This window comes from Bos taurus, chromosome 1 (genome assembly GCF_002263795.3).
Source record: "Bos taurus isolate L1 Dominette 01449 registration number 42190680 breed Hereford chromosome 1, ARS-UCD2.0, whole genome shotgun sequence".
Lineage (NCBI taxonomy): Eukaryota > Metazoa > Chordata > Mammalia > Artiodactyla > Bovidae > Bos > Bos taurus.
The window spans coordinates 156,133,874-156,147,784 of NC_037328.1; positions in this window are offsets into that span (position 1 = coordinate 156,133,874).

The following is a 13,911-nucleotide window of genomic DNA, read 5'->3' on the forward strand; positions in this document are numbered from 1 at the left end:
TTCTCATTAATTTTGAAAATTAAAAGATAAAACATACCAGTATCCTGTTTCCTAGTTAATTAATCCATGTTGTAATTATCACACAGCAAGCACTCACAGGCCCTCCGTGGCAGACTCTCACTCTTGAAATCAGTATTTGCCGGGGTACTTCCTCTCCAGGCTTTGGTGGCTGAAGCACTTCCGTTCCCTCCTCCGTGTCAGTACGTGATGCTGCCCTCCGTGTTCATCTCACCCTCCTCCTGAGCCAGCGGGTCAGTTGAGACCTGTTGTTTCATGGCAATAGTAGAAGCACACAGGGCTTGCCTTCTTGCACAAGCGAACTGCAAGCCTCTACTTATCCCATCTGCTGGCTTCCCATTTGCCAAAGAAGCCACACATCTGAGCACTCAGTCTAGAGGCAGAGGACACACACAGGGAGAGCTGAACAAGTGGGATCGGCATTCAACCTGCCAAACGCCCTCTGCTTCCCTTCAGTTTGCTTTTATTCCTTTTCCTGACTTTGTTGGGTTTGATACCTATTCATGACTCTAGTTTCTACTGACTTTAAGTATATGAAGATTGTGAACCTTCTAAACCCTGTTTTAACAACATCCCATAAATTCTGTTTTTATTACATTTTTTATATATGATGAGATCTCACTTTTTAAATTAATATTCAACCTAGACTTTAAGAAAATATTCTTACTAATTTCAGTTAAAAGGGCCTCTTTGTTGTCTAGTTTTATTGCATGAGGGTTAAAGAAGGTTGTGTCTGAGATTCATATTTATTTTCAATTCAGAATAGATTAAGAATTTTCTGTTGGTCTAATATGTGGCAAATTTCCCCACATATTCCCAGGATAATTCAAAATTAATAAGGTACATGATTATCTTATCAATTAGCTCTACCTTATTGTTTATGTTATTTCAATATTCTATATACTTAAGTAGAAAGGAGCAAGATGGCAGAGAAGAATGTGCACTCATTTCTCCTGTGAGAACTCCAAAATTGCAGCTAGCTGCTGAGCAACCATCGACAAAAGGATGCTGGAGCCCACCAAAAACATATACCCCATGTCCAATGGCAAAGAGGGAGCCCCAGCAAGACGGTAGAAGGGGTGAAATCACATTTAGAATCAAACCCCATATGCACCAGAGATGCTTAGAGGGCTCAAACAAAGCCTTGTGCACACCAGGACCCAGAGGCCCCACAGAGACTGAGCCAGACCTGCCTTTGAGTGTTTGAATATCTCCTGCTGAGGCACGGGTCAGCAGTGGCCTGCCACAGGGGTAGGGACTCTGGATGCTGCAGACCTGGGTCATTCAGTGGATGGCATAAGCCCTCTTGGAGGAGGGTGCCATTAACCCCACCCTGGAACTGCCAAGCAGATGACCCAGATACTGCAGAACAATTATACCAAAGAAATTCTCACACTATTAAGAAAGTTCTCAGACCCACAACAGATTTCTCAACCTGGGCGTTTGGCAAAGGGACTGAGAACCCAAAGGGAATTTGACTTTGGAGGCCAATGGGATTTGAGTACAGAACTTACACAGGACTGGGAAAACAGACTCTTGGAGGGCACAAACAAAACCCTGTGTCACCAGGAACCAAGAGGAAGGAGCAGACACACCACCAGAGACTGACCCAACTTGCCTGTGAGTGTCCAGGTGTCTCTGGAGAAGGTGTAGGTAGACGGTGGCCTGCCGCAGGGGCAGGGCACTGATCACAACAGTGCACGCACGAGACCTTTTAAGGACGACACCATTATCTTCATTCCTCCTACCATAGTTTGGTCTCAGGTCAAACAACAGGGAGGGAACACAGCCCCAACCTTCAACAGAAAACTGGATTAAAGATTTACTGAGCATGGCCCCATCCATCAGGACAAGACCCAGTTTCCCCCACAGTCAGTCTCTCCCATCAGGACGATTCCATAAGCCCATTATCCTTCTCCATCAGAGGGCAGAGAGACTGAAAACCACAGTCACAGAAAACTAACCAATCTGACCACATGGACCACAGCCTTGTCTAGGGCCCCCCAAGTCATGCTGGAGAGTTCTGACAAAATGTGGTCCACTGGAGAAGGGAATGGCAAACCACCTCAGTATTCTTGCCTTGAGAACCCCATGAACAGTATGAAAAGGCAAAAAGACAGGACACTGAAAGATGAACTCCCCAGGTTGGTAGCTGCCCAATGTGCTACTGGAAAACAGTCGAGAAATAGCTCCAGAAAGAATGAAGGGATGGAGCCAAAGCAAAAACAATACCCATTTGTGAATGTGACTCGTGATGGAAGTAAAGTTCAGTACTGTAAAGAACAGTATTGCATAGGAACCTGGAATGTCAGGTCCATGAATCAAGGCAAATTGGAAGTGGTCAAACAGGAGATGGCAAGTGTGAACGTCGACATTCTAGGAATCAGCAAACTTAAGTGCACTGGAATGTATGAATTTAACTCAGATGACCATTGTATCTGCTACTGCAGGCAGGAATCCCTCAGAAGAAATGGAGTAGCCATCATGGTCAACAAAAGAGTCTGAAATGCAGTATTTGGGTACAATCTCAAAAATAACAGAATGATCTCTGTTTGTTTCCTAAACAAACCATTCAATAGCACAGTAATCCAAGTTTATGCTCCAAACACTAATGCCAAAGAAGTGAAGTTGAAAGGTTCTATGAAGACCTACAAGACCCTCTAGAACTAACACCAAAAAAGTTGTCCTTTTCATCATAGGGGGCTGGGATGCAAAAGTAGGAAGTCAAGAGATACCTGGAGTAACAGGCAAGTTTGTTTTTGGAGTACAAAATAAAGCAGGTCAAAGGCTAACAGAGTTTTTCCAATAGAACACAATGGTTATAGCAAACACCCTCTTCCAACAACACAAGAGACAAATCTACACATGGACATCACCAAATGGTCAATACCAAAATCAGATTGATTATCTTCTTTGCAGCCAAAGATGGAGAAACTCTATATAGTAGCAAAAACAAGACCGGGAGCTGACTGTGGCTCAGATCATGAACCCATTATTGCAAAATTCAGACGTAAATTGAAAAAGTAGGGGAAACCACTAGACCATTCAAGTATGACCTATATCAAATCCCTTATGATTATACTGTGAAAATGACAGATAGATTCAAGGTATTAGATCTAACAGATGGAGTGCCCGAAGAACTATGGATGGAGATACATGACATTGTACAGGAGGCAGGGATCAAGACCATCCCCAAGAAAAAGAAATGCAAAAAAAGCGAAATGGTTGTCTGAGGAGGCCTTGCAAATAGCTGTGAAAATAAGAGAAGCTAAAGGCAAAGGAGAAAACAAAAGATATATCCATCTGAATGCAGAGTTCCAAAGAATAGCAAGGAGAGATAAGAAAGCCTTCTTCAGTGATCAATTTGCCTTGATTCGTGGACCTAATATTCCAGGTTCCTATGCAATATGGCTCTTTACAGCATAGGACTTTGCTTCCATCACCAGTCACATCCACAACTGGGTGTTGTTTTTGCTTTGGCTCTGTCTCTTCATTTTTTCTGGAGATATTTCTCCACTGATCTCCAATAGCATATTGGGCACCTACTGAGCTGGGGAGTTCATCTTTCAGTGTCCTATCTTTCCCAAAAAAAAGCAAGTAGAAATTAGAAGGCCTTCCTCAGTGATCACTGCAAAGAAATAGAGGAAAACAATAGAATGGGAAAGAATAGAGATCTCTTCAAGAAAAAGAGATGCCAAGAGAATATTTCATGCAAAGATGGGCACAGTGAAGGAAGGAAATGGTATGGAGCTAACAGAAGCAGAAGATATTAAGAAGAGGGGGCAAGAATACACAAAAGAACTCTATAAAAAAGATCTTCATGACCCAGATAATCGCGATGGTGTGATCACTCACTACATTCAGACTTCCTGGAATGTGAAGTCAAGTGGGCCTTAGGAAGCCTCATTACCAACAAATTAGTGGAGGTGATGGAATTCCAGTTAAGCTCTTTCAAATCCTAAAAGATGATGCTGTGAAAATGCTGCACTCAGTATGCCAGCAAATTTGGAAAACTCTGCAATGGCCACAGGACTGGAAAAGGTCAGTTTTCATTCCAATCCCAAAGAAAGGCAATGACAAAGAACGCTCAAACTACCCCACAATTGCAGTCATCTCACACACTAGCAAAGTAATGCTCAAAATTCTCCAAACCAGGCTTCAGCAGTACATGAACCGTGAACTTCCAGATATTTAAGCTGGATTTATAAAAGGCAGAGGAACCAGAGATCAAATTGCCAACATCTGCTGGATCATCAAAAAAGCAAGAGAGTTCCAGAAAAACATCTGTTTTTGCTTTATTGACTATACCAAAGCCTTTGACTGTGTGGATCACAACAAACTGTGGAAAATTCTTAGAGTTGGGAATACTTGACCACCTTATCTGCCTCCTGAGAAGTCTGTATGCATGTCAAGAGGCAACATTTAGAACTAGACACAGCACAATAGACTGGTCTCAAATAGGAAAAGGAGTACGTCAAGGCCATATATTGTCACCCTGCTTATTTAAGTCATGTGCAGCGTACATCATGAGAAACACTCGGCTGGATGAAGCACAAGCTGGAATCAAGATTGCTGGGATAAATATCAATAACCTCAGATACGCAGATGTCACCACTCTTATGGCAGAAAGTGAAGAAGAACTAAAGAACCTCTTGATGAAAGTGAAAGAAGGGAGTGAAAAAGCTGCCTTAAAACTCAACATTCAAGAAACAAAGATCATGGCACCCAGTCCCATCACTTCTTGGCAAATAGATGGAGACAAAAGGGAAACAGTGAGAGACTTTATTTTGGGGGGAGCTCCAAAATCACTGCAGATGGTGATTGCAGCCATGAAATTAAAAGACGCTTACTCCTTGGAAGGGAAGTTATGACCAACCTAGATAGCATATTAAAAAGCAGAGACATTACTTTGCCAGCAAAGGTCCGTCTAGTCAAGGCTATGGTTTTGCCAGCGGTCATGTATGGATGTGAGAGTTGGACTGTGAAGAAAGCTGAGCACCGAAGAATTGATGCTTTTGAACTGTGGTGTTGGAGAAGACTCTTGAGAGTCCCTTGGACTGCAAGGAGATCCAACTAGTCCATTCTGAAGGAGATCAGCCCTGGGATTTCTTTGGAAGGACTGATGCTGAAGCTGAAACTCCAATACTTTGGCCACCTGATGCGAAGAGTTGACTCATTGGAAAAGACTCTGATGCTGGGAAAGATTGAAGGCAGGAAGAGAAGGGGACGACAGAGGATGAGATGGCTGGATGGCATCACCGACTCGATGGACATGAGTTTGGGTGAACTCTGGGAGTTGGTGATGGACAGGGAGGCCTGGCGTGCTGTGGTTCATGGGGTGGAAAAGAGTCAGACATGACTGAGTGACTGAACTGAACTGATGTACTTAAGTATTTCCATCCACTTGATCTGACACAGACCAAGAGAGGTAATTAATGTTTTTCACTACTGCTTTTTGTCTGTTTCTACTTCTATCATCTGTAATTTATATGTTATAAATGTTTGGTGGATAGATAGTTGTAACTTAAATGTCCACTGTAAATAACACACTTCTGAACTATTAGGCTTTCTTTTTTTGTTGTAGTTTGGCTGATATCTCTACTTTATTTTTGTTTGTATTTTCTGGTTTATAGCTCTAATTTTTTTTTTTTTTTTTTTTTTTTAGCCTTTCTGGAATAATTATTTAATTGAATCTACACTGCGCACCATAGAATTGGGTTCTATGATCCTTCTGGAAACTTTCTTCTTTTAAAATCTAAGCCTTTTAGTAGGTGAGTTATTGATATAAACTTCCGTTTTGTCTTTATTCCATGGTGTTTCTTGTCCTCCCTTGTCTCTGTGATTTTGAAGTCTTTCATTTCCAAGTCTCGTCTCTTTGCTTTTTCTGTGTTGCTTTTATGTTGTTCAAATTGTGTTTTTTTCTCTTTAGTTGTGATCTTTATAATAATAAAGATTTGTTTGAGACCCTTAGACTTGTATTTCTAAATTCCCTGCTATGAATAATGATGAAAAATTAAGATATTTCCTCTTCCTTTTCCTTCTACTCCCTCTTTTCTCTCTGCTGACTTTAGTTACTAATTCTATTTACTTTTAATAAGTAAGAGAATGAGTTTATGGGGTTTCTGACTCCCTTTCTCCCTTGCCTATCCATTTTTTATTATATAATTTCTACATGGTCAAGGCACATAATATTTATATTTATTCTGACATCTCAGCCCCCATACTTTTCTTGCCTAGGTTCTACAAGTAAATACTTTCAATATTTATTTCTAGTGCTTTGGTCACTGGTTATCTAGTTACTTTTTAGTTGGCTAAAATTCAGTGAACCGTGCAGAAAAGTTCAACATCACAATATTCTCCGAGTTCTTGCAAGGCCAAAACAGTTCATACATTTTATAATTAAGTAAAAATTTGGCAGTTAAACAGTAGGGCTTCCCTTGTAGCTCAGTTGGTAAAGAATCTGCCTGCAGTGCAGGAAACCCAGGTTCGATCCCTGGGTTGGGAAGATCCCCTGGAGAAGGAAATGGCGATCCACTCCAGTACCCTTGCCTGGAAAATCTCATGGACAGTGGAGCCTGGTGGGCTGCAAAGAGTCGGGGTCGCAGAGTTGGGCACGACTGAGCGACTGACACTTACTCACTTAAACAGTCTTCATCTCACACTCTTTCCTTGGGTATCTTGTTGCTCACTGCCTTTATGTAGTAAATGTTGATAAGCAGAAATGCAAGACCAGTAAGAATTTTAAAATTTTTCCCTTAAATGCTGCTACAGTGGTGGCTCCTTTTCCCCCTCCTCTTCTTCCTCCTTTTTCTTCATTTTTAAAGTTCAAGTGTAAGTCTTCAAGTTGACCATACTGGATCCATTTTCCTCGTTTACTCGGTGTCCTTTGAAAATGTTGAATTTTACTCGAGCCTTGTGATCCTGGAAAATAGCAAAGATTAAAGACATGTCACCACCCTTTTGTATTCTGGGAAACTACTTATTATAAAGAGTTTCCCTTTGGTATATAACTTGGAAAAGGCTCACAGATTACTTATGACAGCAGAGACACTGGCCTTCCAAATTCCCATCCTTTGCCGCATAAATGGTTAGATAAACTGTATTGTCCTCACTGATCAGTCACAGCGAAATGTTTGTGAACTGAACTTTGGTTTAATTTATCTCCTTCCCCAAGGTACCTGAACTTTAACCCATCCTCTGCCTAAACCAGCACACAACCCAGCTTCAAGGGCTGCAGGAAAATAGGCCGACCTTAAAGTAAAATACTCCCTGATCATAGAGATTGCCTCTGCTCCTGAACCATCTGGGCACAGGGAAACTTAAATCTTGCCTCTATCCTAGGTGCTAGTTATGAAAATTTACATGGTTCTAACTTGTATTCAAGTCCTCAAATTCTCAGGGTAGTCTATTATGCTGTCTGGGATTAAACATAGATGGGAGATGAAGCCTGGAGAAAGAGTGAAATACTCAAGATGCCTTTGCTGGGATACATCATCATCCAGTTTTCTTTTGTATCCCCCATTCTCTCCATCTTTCTTCCATTTCATGAAGTCTTATCTACCCTCAATGGTAGGAAAAACTGAAACAGATCTCTTATTCTACCTGTTTTTATTTTGAACTTAAAACAGGGCTTCAGAAAGTCAAAACTTTTCTTTTTCTCCAGTTTTCCTGCATTTTCCTCCCTTGACATAATCAGTACTAAATGAGAAGTCATCGATGCTTGAACGTGGAGTAAGGAAGTGAGAGACAGGAATTACAGAGGAAAGAGCAGAATAGCAGTCTGCACATGGCTGTTAGCTGGGAAATAATTCTGTTAATATTACAAAAGAGCCTTGAGTCATAGACACTCTCATCAGTTCCCCTGTTCTCCCAGGGCCCAAGAATCTGCAAGAGATCTGGATGAGTTTGGGGAGGAGTATCTGTGTTCGGTAGCTATCAGACATGCGTGGATACCACCCCATCCTGGAAGGGGTCATCTTTCCCTCCCAAACTTGGACACTGGTAATCAGAACATGCCCAGACATTCTCCCTCTCCCAGTCAAGGCTAAGCTTGCTGCTGTTTAGTTGCTAAGTTGTATCCAATTCTTTGTGACTCCATGGACTGTAGCCCACCAGGCTTCTCTGTCCATGGGATTTCCCAGGCAAGGGTACTGGAGCAGGTTGCTATTTCCTTCTCCAGGGAATCTTCTTGACCCAGGGATCGAACTCATGTCTCCCGCTTGGCAGGCAGATTCTTTATCATTAAGCCACCTGGGAAGCCCAAAGCTAGCTTAGTCAAGGCTTAATTTAAGGCTAAGTTTCTGGCCTTATCAGGCCCAAGCAAGATAAAACCTACTGCACAGGCTGGAGCAAGTGTGCCAAGACCTGAAAGGTGATTCAAAGTGCCCGGAGCTCAGTGTGCCCTAACTGTAATAAGCTAGCTTTGCATTTTTGCCGTGCCCCCCGCCTAGTGGGTTTGGCTTGGGTGCTTATGGGTAAGTGCTGCACACTAAGTGAAAGGTTATAAAACCTGAAACTGTTAGTCAGCTTATCAGTCCAATGAGGTAGCCTGTGGGGTGGGACTTGACTCTAAAAAACTGAACCCTGCCCTCACTGCTGCTGTTTCCAGGCGGAGGCAGCCTGCTCTTTCCCCTTCTCCAGAGTGTTCTTTTGCTTTGCTTAATAAACCTCCTTCTGCCTGAAACTTCTTTATGTCACTCATCTGAATTCTTACCCTTGAGAGGACAAGAACCAAGAAAATCACTGTTCCATCAGCAACATCTCCATTCCTTGGATAGAGCCGAGAAACATCCTGGAATGTCTCAAGCTCAAGTCCTAGAGGTAATGCACTTTGGAATTACCTTATTCCAGCCCACTTTGCCACATTTGGCCAGATAATACCCATTTATGCTTCTTCCCTCTATTTTATTATGTTTTCTTCAAATACCCAAGATGTGGTTTATTAACCACTCAGTTTTCTGTGAATTACTTCTTATTTTTCAACCCTCCATTACATAGTTCTCTTTCTTTGATAATAGAAATTGCTTCTACCTCTCCAAATCTCTATTTCTTCATCTATAAAAAGGAAGTTATTGTATCATCTTTATAAATGTCATACCTATGACCTTATAATGAGAATATGCTTAGACTGGAGATCTGATCACATTGAGTAAATTGGAAATTACCATATCAATATCAATTATAAACAGATGTTTATAATATACAGTTATTTTAGAGTTCTTGCAGGAGAAGATGGGTACACGTCCTTCTATTGCATCAAACAGAGATGGTAAGGACCTAACAGAAGCAGAAGATGTTAAGAAGACGGGGAAAGAATACACAGAAGAACAAAAAAAGATGCAAAAAAGATCTTCACGACCCAGATAATCATGATGGTGTGATCACTCACCTAGAGCCAGACATCCTGGAATGTGAAGTTAGGCAGGCCTTAGGAAGGATCACTATGAACAAAGCAAGTAGATGGGCTGGAATTCCAGTTGAACTATTTCAAATCCTAAAAGATGATGCTGTGAAAGTGTTGAACTCAATATGCCAGCAAATTTGGAAAACTCAGCAGTGGTCACTTGACTGGAAAAGGTCAGGTTTCATTCCAATCCCAAAGAAAGGCAATGCCAAAGAATGCTCAAACTACCACAGAATTGCACTCATCTCACACGCTAGTAAAGTAATGCTCAAAATTCTCCAAACCAGGCTTCAACAGTTCATGAACCAAGAACTTCCAGATGTTCAAGCTGGATTTAGAAAAGGCAGAAGAATCAGAGATCAAATTGTCAACATCCATTGTATCATCGAAAAAGCAAGAGAGTTCTAGAAAGACATTTACTTCTCTTTAATGACTATGCCAAAGTCTTTGACTGTGTGGATTACAACAAACTGTGGAAAATTCTTAAAGTTGACCACCTTACTTGCCTCCTTAGAAGTCTGTATGCAGGTCAAGAAGTAACAGTGAGAACCAGACATGGAACACTGACTGGTTCCAAATCGGGAAAGGAGTACATCAAGGCTGTATATTGTCACTCTGCTTATTTAACCTGTATGCAAAGTACATCATGCAAAATGCTGGGCTGGATGAAGCACAAGCTGGAATCAAGATTGCTGGGAGAAATATCAATAACCTCAGATATGCAGATTACACCACCCTTATGGCAGAAAGCAAAGAAGAACTAAACAACCTCTTGATGAAAGTGAAAGAGGAGAGTGAAAAAGTTGGCTTAAAACTCAACATTCAGAAAACTAAGATCATGACATCTGGTCCCATCACTTCATGGTAAATGGATGGGGAAACAATGGAAACAATGAGAGACTTTATTTTCTTGGGTTCCAAAATCACAGCAGATGGTGACTGTAGCCATGAAATTAAAAGATGTTTTCTTCTTGGAGAAAAGCTATGACCAAGCTAGACAGCATTAAAAAGCAGAGACATTTGGACCTTTGCCAACAAAGGTCCATCTAATCAAAGCTGTAGTTTTTCTAGTAGTCATGTATGGATGTGAGAGCTGGACTATAAAGAAAGCTGGGGGCCAAAGAATTGATACTTTTGAACTGTGATGTTGGAGAAGATTCTTAAGAGTCCCTTGGACTGCAAGGAGATCCAACCAGTCCATCCTAAAGGAAATCAGTCCGGAATTTTCACTGGAAGGGCTGATGTTGGAGCTGAAACTCCAATACTTTGGCCACCTGATGCTGAGAACTGACTCATTGGAAAAGACCCTAATGCTGGGAAAGATTGAAAGCAGGAGGAGAAGGGGACGACAGAGGATGAGATGGTTGGATGGCATCATCGTCTCAATGGGCACATGTTTGAGCAAGCTCTGGGAGCTGGTGATGCACAGGGAGGCCTGACGGGCTGCAGTCCATGGAGTGGAAAAGAGTCAGACACAACTGAATGACTGACTGAAACTGAATATACAGTAATTTTCATAATTATGAAATATTAGAAAGCAGGTCTGAAGAGGTATCTAAAAATACAAAGAAAGACACTGGGAATGATGATTCCCCAAGGCCTCTCATGCCCTAAGGCTGTGCATATCTTCAGAAATGGTATATTCTGGGGTTTTGTCTTAAACAGGTGCTTGTCTGGACTCAGTGTGCAAGTCAGCTCTCATTATAGTAATGTGACCAGGCTCAACCAGCTGAAGTGTTTCGGATTACAACGCCTGTATCCATCAAGGCAAAACTGTCAAACGACTTGTAGCTCTGAGCTGCAGAGAGGCTACCTCCTGCAACATGTTCTATCTGGTGTTTTAACTGGCCTGATCCATAAAGTCTAACCCACACTGGGCACTTCCTCAAATTTCCTTAAAGAATGGTAGACTGGGAGAGGAGTTGTGTGGCTTCTATAAGTTTATTTTCAGTAAGAGCCAAGGAAAGAGGAAGGGAGCCCTAGAGTCGAGCATGAGGTTTCCTTCTGGTCCAGGATGAGCAGACATCCTGATCCCTCCACGGCCGCTGATGCCCATCACTGGGGGATCACTGTGACTTGTTTGGCCAAGTCGTGACAGAGCTGCTCATTGTCAGGGAACCCAGTGCAGAACTGCCCAGTCAAGGAGCAAGATAATACCCATCTCTAAATCACAGGACGAGAGAGCTGTAGTCCTCTGCTGACATTTTTTTCTCTTAAATAAGAGAATGAGGTTTTATCTGCAAGCAGGTGGAAGGAGGTATCTTACAGGGCCTCCATGATTGGCTCCCAGCCAATCTTATCCATTTTTCACAGCTGGCATCAAGATAAACTAATTTTTTTACTTAATTGACCCCTATTACTTTCATTTTCATAGCTCACCACCGATTGATGGAATACAGTTTAATACAAAGCAATTCATGTTAGAGGATCCTTCATAGAAAAGCATGAAAAAAATTGGTTAAAACCTAAGTGCCCACCAGTGGCGGTAGGGGAGATGGAGATAGGCATAAAGAAGACAACATAATTCTAAGAGAAAAGAGAGCTCTACAAAATAGGAAAAGAATTGGTGCTGCCTGTGCTGAGAAAGAGATAAAGAAAAAGCAAGATGGACAACAAGTCGTCAATAGTTACTTCACTGAGATGCTTCTAAGAATTCAAGAAAGCTTCCCAAAGGAGGTGGAATGTGGTTGAGCCTTGGGAAGGAGTGAGGGAAGCAGACACCAAGCTGATGAGGACAAGGGAAGCTGTTCCAAGCAGGGGGGTGGGAGAGAGGCGGGTAGGAGAGAAAGGGGCTGAGCACGGCAGGAGGGTTGTGGAAAAGCGGGCGGCCCCCACCGCGTGAGACGCCTGCTTCCCCTCCCCATCCGCCCCTCCCCCACCCCGCCACCTGCCAAGTGTGTTCATCCGTTTCTCTTTATATCTGTTTGGATCTATGTATTTCGGACTTGCATGTTTTTATTTCCTTCCATGAAACTTGTTTCTGATTTTGGAAATCGGACTTTTTCATTCTTTTGGAAAGCAAGAAATACACACACACACACACACACACACACACATGCATGCACACTCATTTCTGTATCTATTTATATATTATAAACAATGAATCTACCTGATGATTCCAATTCCAGTGCAACATTCCTCTCTTTATTCTAGCTGCCTCTTTTCATATTCACAGTGCCAATAGAGACAAATCTGGCATAATTATCATCAATATGCTTACACACTTGCTCAATCACAGGACACGGAGTTATTTCAGAATTGTTTGGCCATACCACTGTGAAAGTCATCCCCACTGAGTATACTTTAATATCTGGGTTTTTTACATTTTTTATTGGAATACAGTTCATTTACAATGTTGTGTTAGTTTCAGGCGTACAGAAAAGTGAGTCAGTTATGCATGTATATTGCGTGTGCATTAGTCGCTCAGTCGCGTCTGACTCCGTGTGACCCCACGGACTGTAGCCCCCCAGGCTCCTCTGTCCATGGGATTTTCCAGGCAATAATACTGGAGTGGGCTGCCATTTCCTTCTCTAATATACATACATATACCCATTCTTTTTTAGATTCTTTTCCCCTATAGGTGGCTCAGAGGTTAAAGCGTCTGCCTCCAATGTGGGAGACCCGGGTTCGATCCCTGGGTCAGGAAGATCCCCTGGAGAAGGAAATGGTAACCCATTGCAGTATTCTTGCCTGGAGAATCCCTTGGATGGAGAAGCCTGGTAGGCTACAGTCCACGGGCTCACAAAGAGTTGGACACGACTGAGCAACTTCACTTATAGGCCATTACAGAGAATTTGAGTAGAGTTCCCTGTGCTGTACAGTAGGTCTTTATGGGAGGAGGGGGAGTGAGGGAAAAAATTGGAAGACTGGGATTGATATAAACACACTATTATTCAGGAGGCTTTTGAAGATCATAAACTTGCAACAAATTGGAAGGAATTACTATAACCCAAGTGACCCAACTGATATCCCAAATCATAGGTTTGTGTGAACTGGAAAGTGTCTATTTCTTGGGTTTTGTCACAAACCTTGAAAGTGACATTCTACTGTGAAATGATAAGATTTACTATGGCTGTTAATGGAAACCATCACATTAAGTAAACATTTAACTTGGCTTGAACAATAGAGGAGACATTCCAGAATACTTGGAGTTTTAAAGATCATATGCTATTTATCTGTCATGGGGAAAAAGCATGGAGTCGTGCAACAAAAAGTTTATATTTGCTCTCAGGTAACAAAATTCGTCAACTAATGACAATTGCTTCAAAAATTACTGTAGTGTATCAGGATTGCAGCTTATGTGGCTTAGCTTTATTAAAATAATTATAGGTGCTTTCAACTAGATTTTTCAACTCTTAAATCAATATAAATAATAAAGTTTAATAAAATTAGTGTATCAATTTAAACTGGAACTTGGAAAGTTATTATAATACTATTATAAAATAATATCCATTGTTCAGATCAGATCAGATCAGTCACTCAGTTGTGTC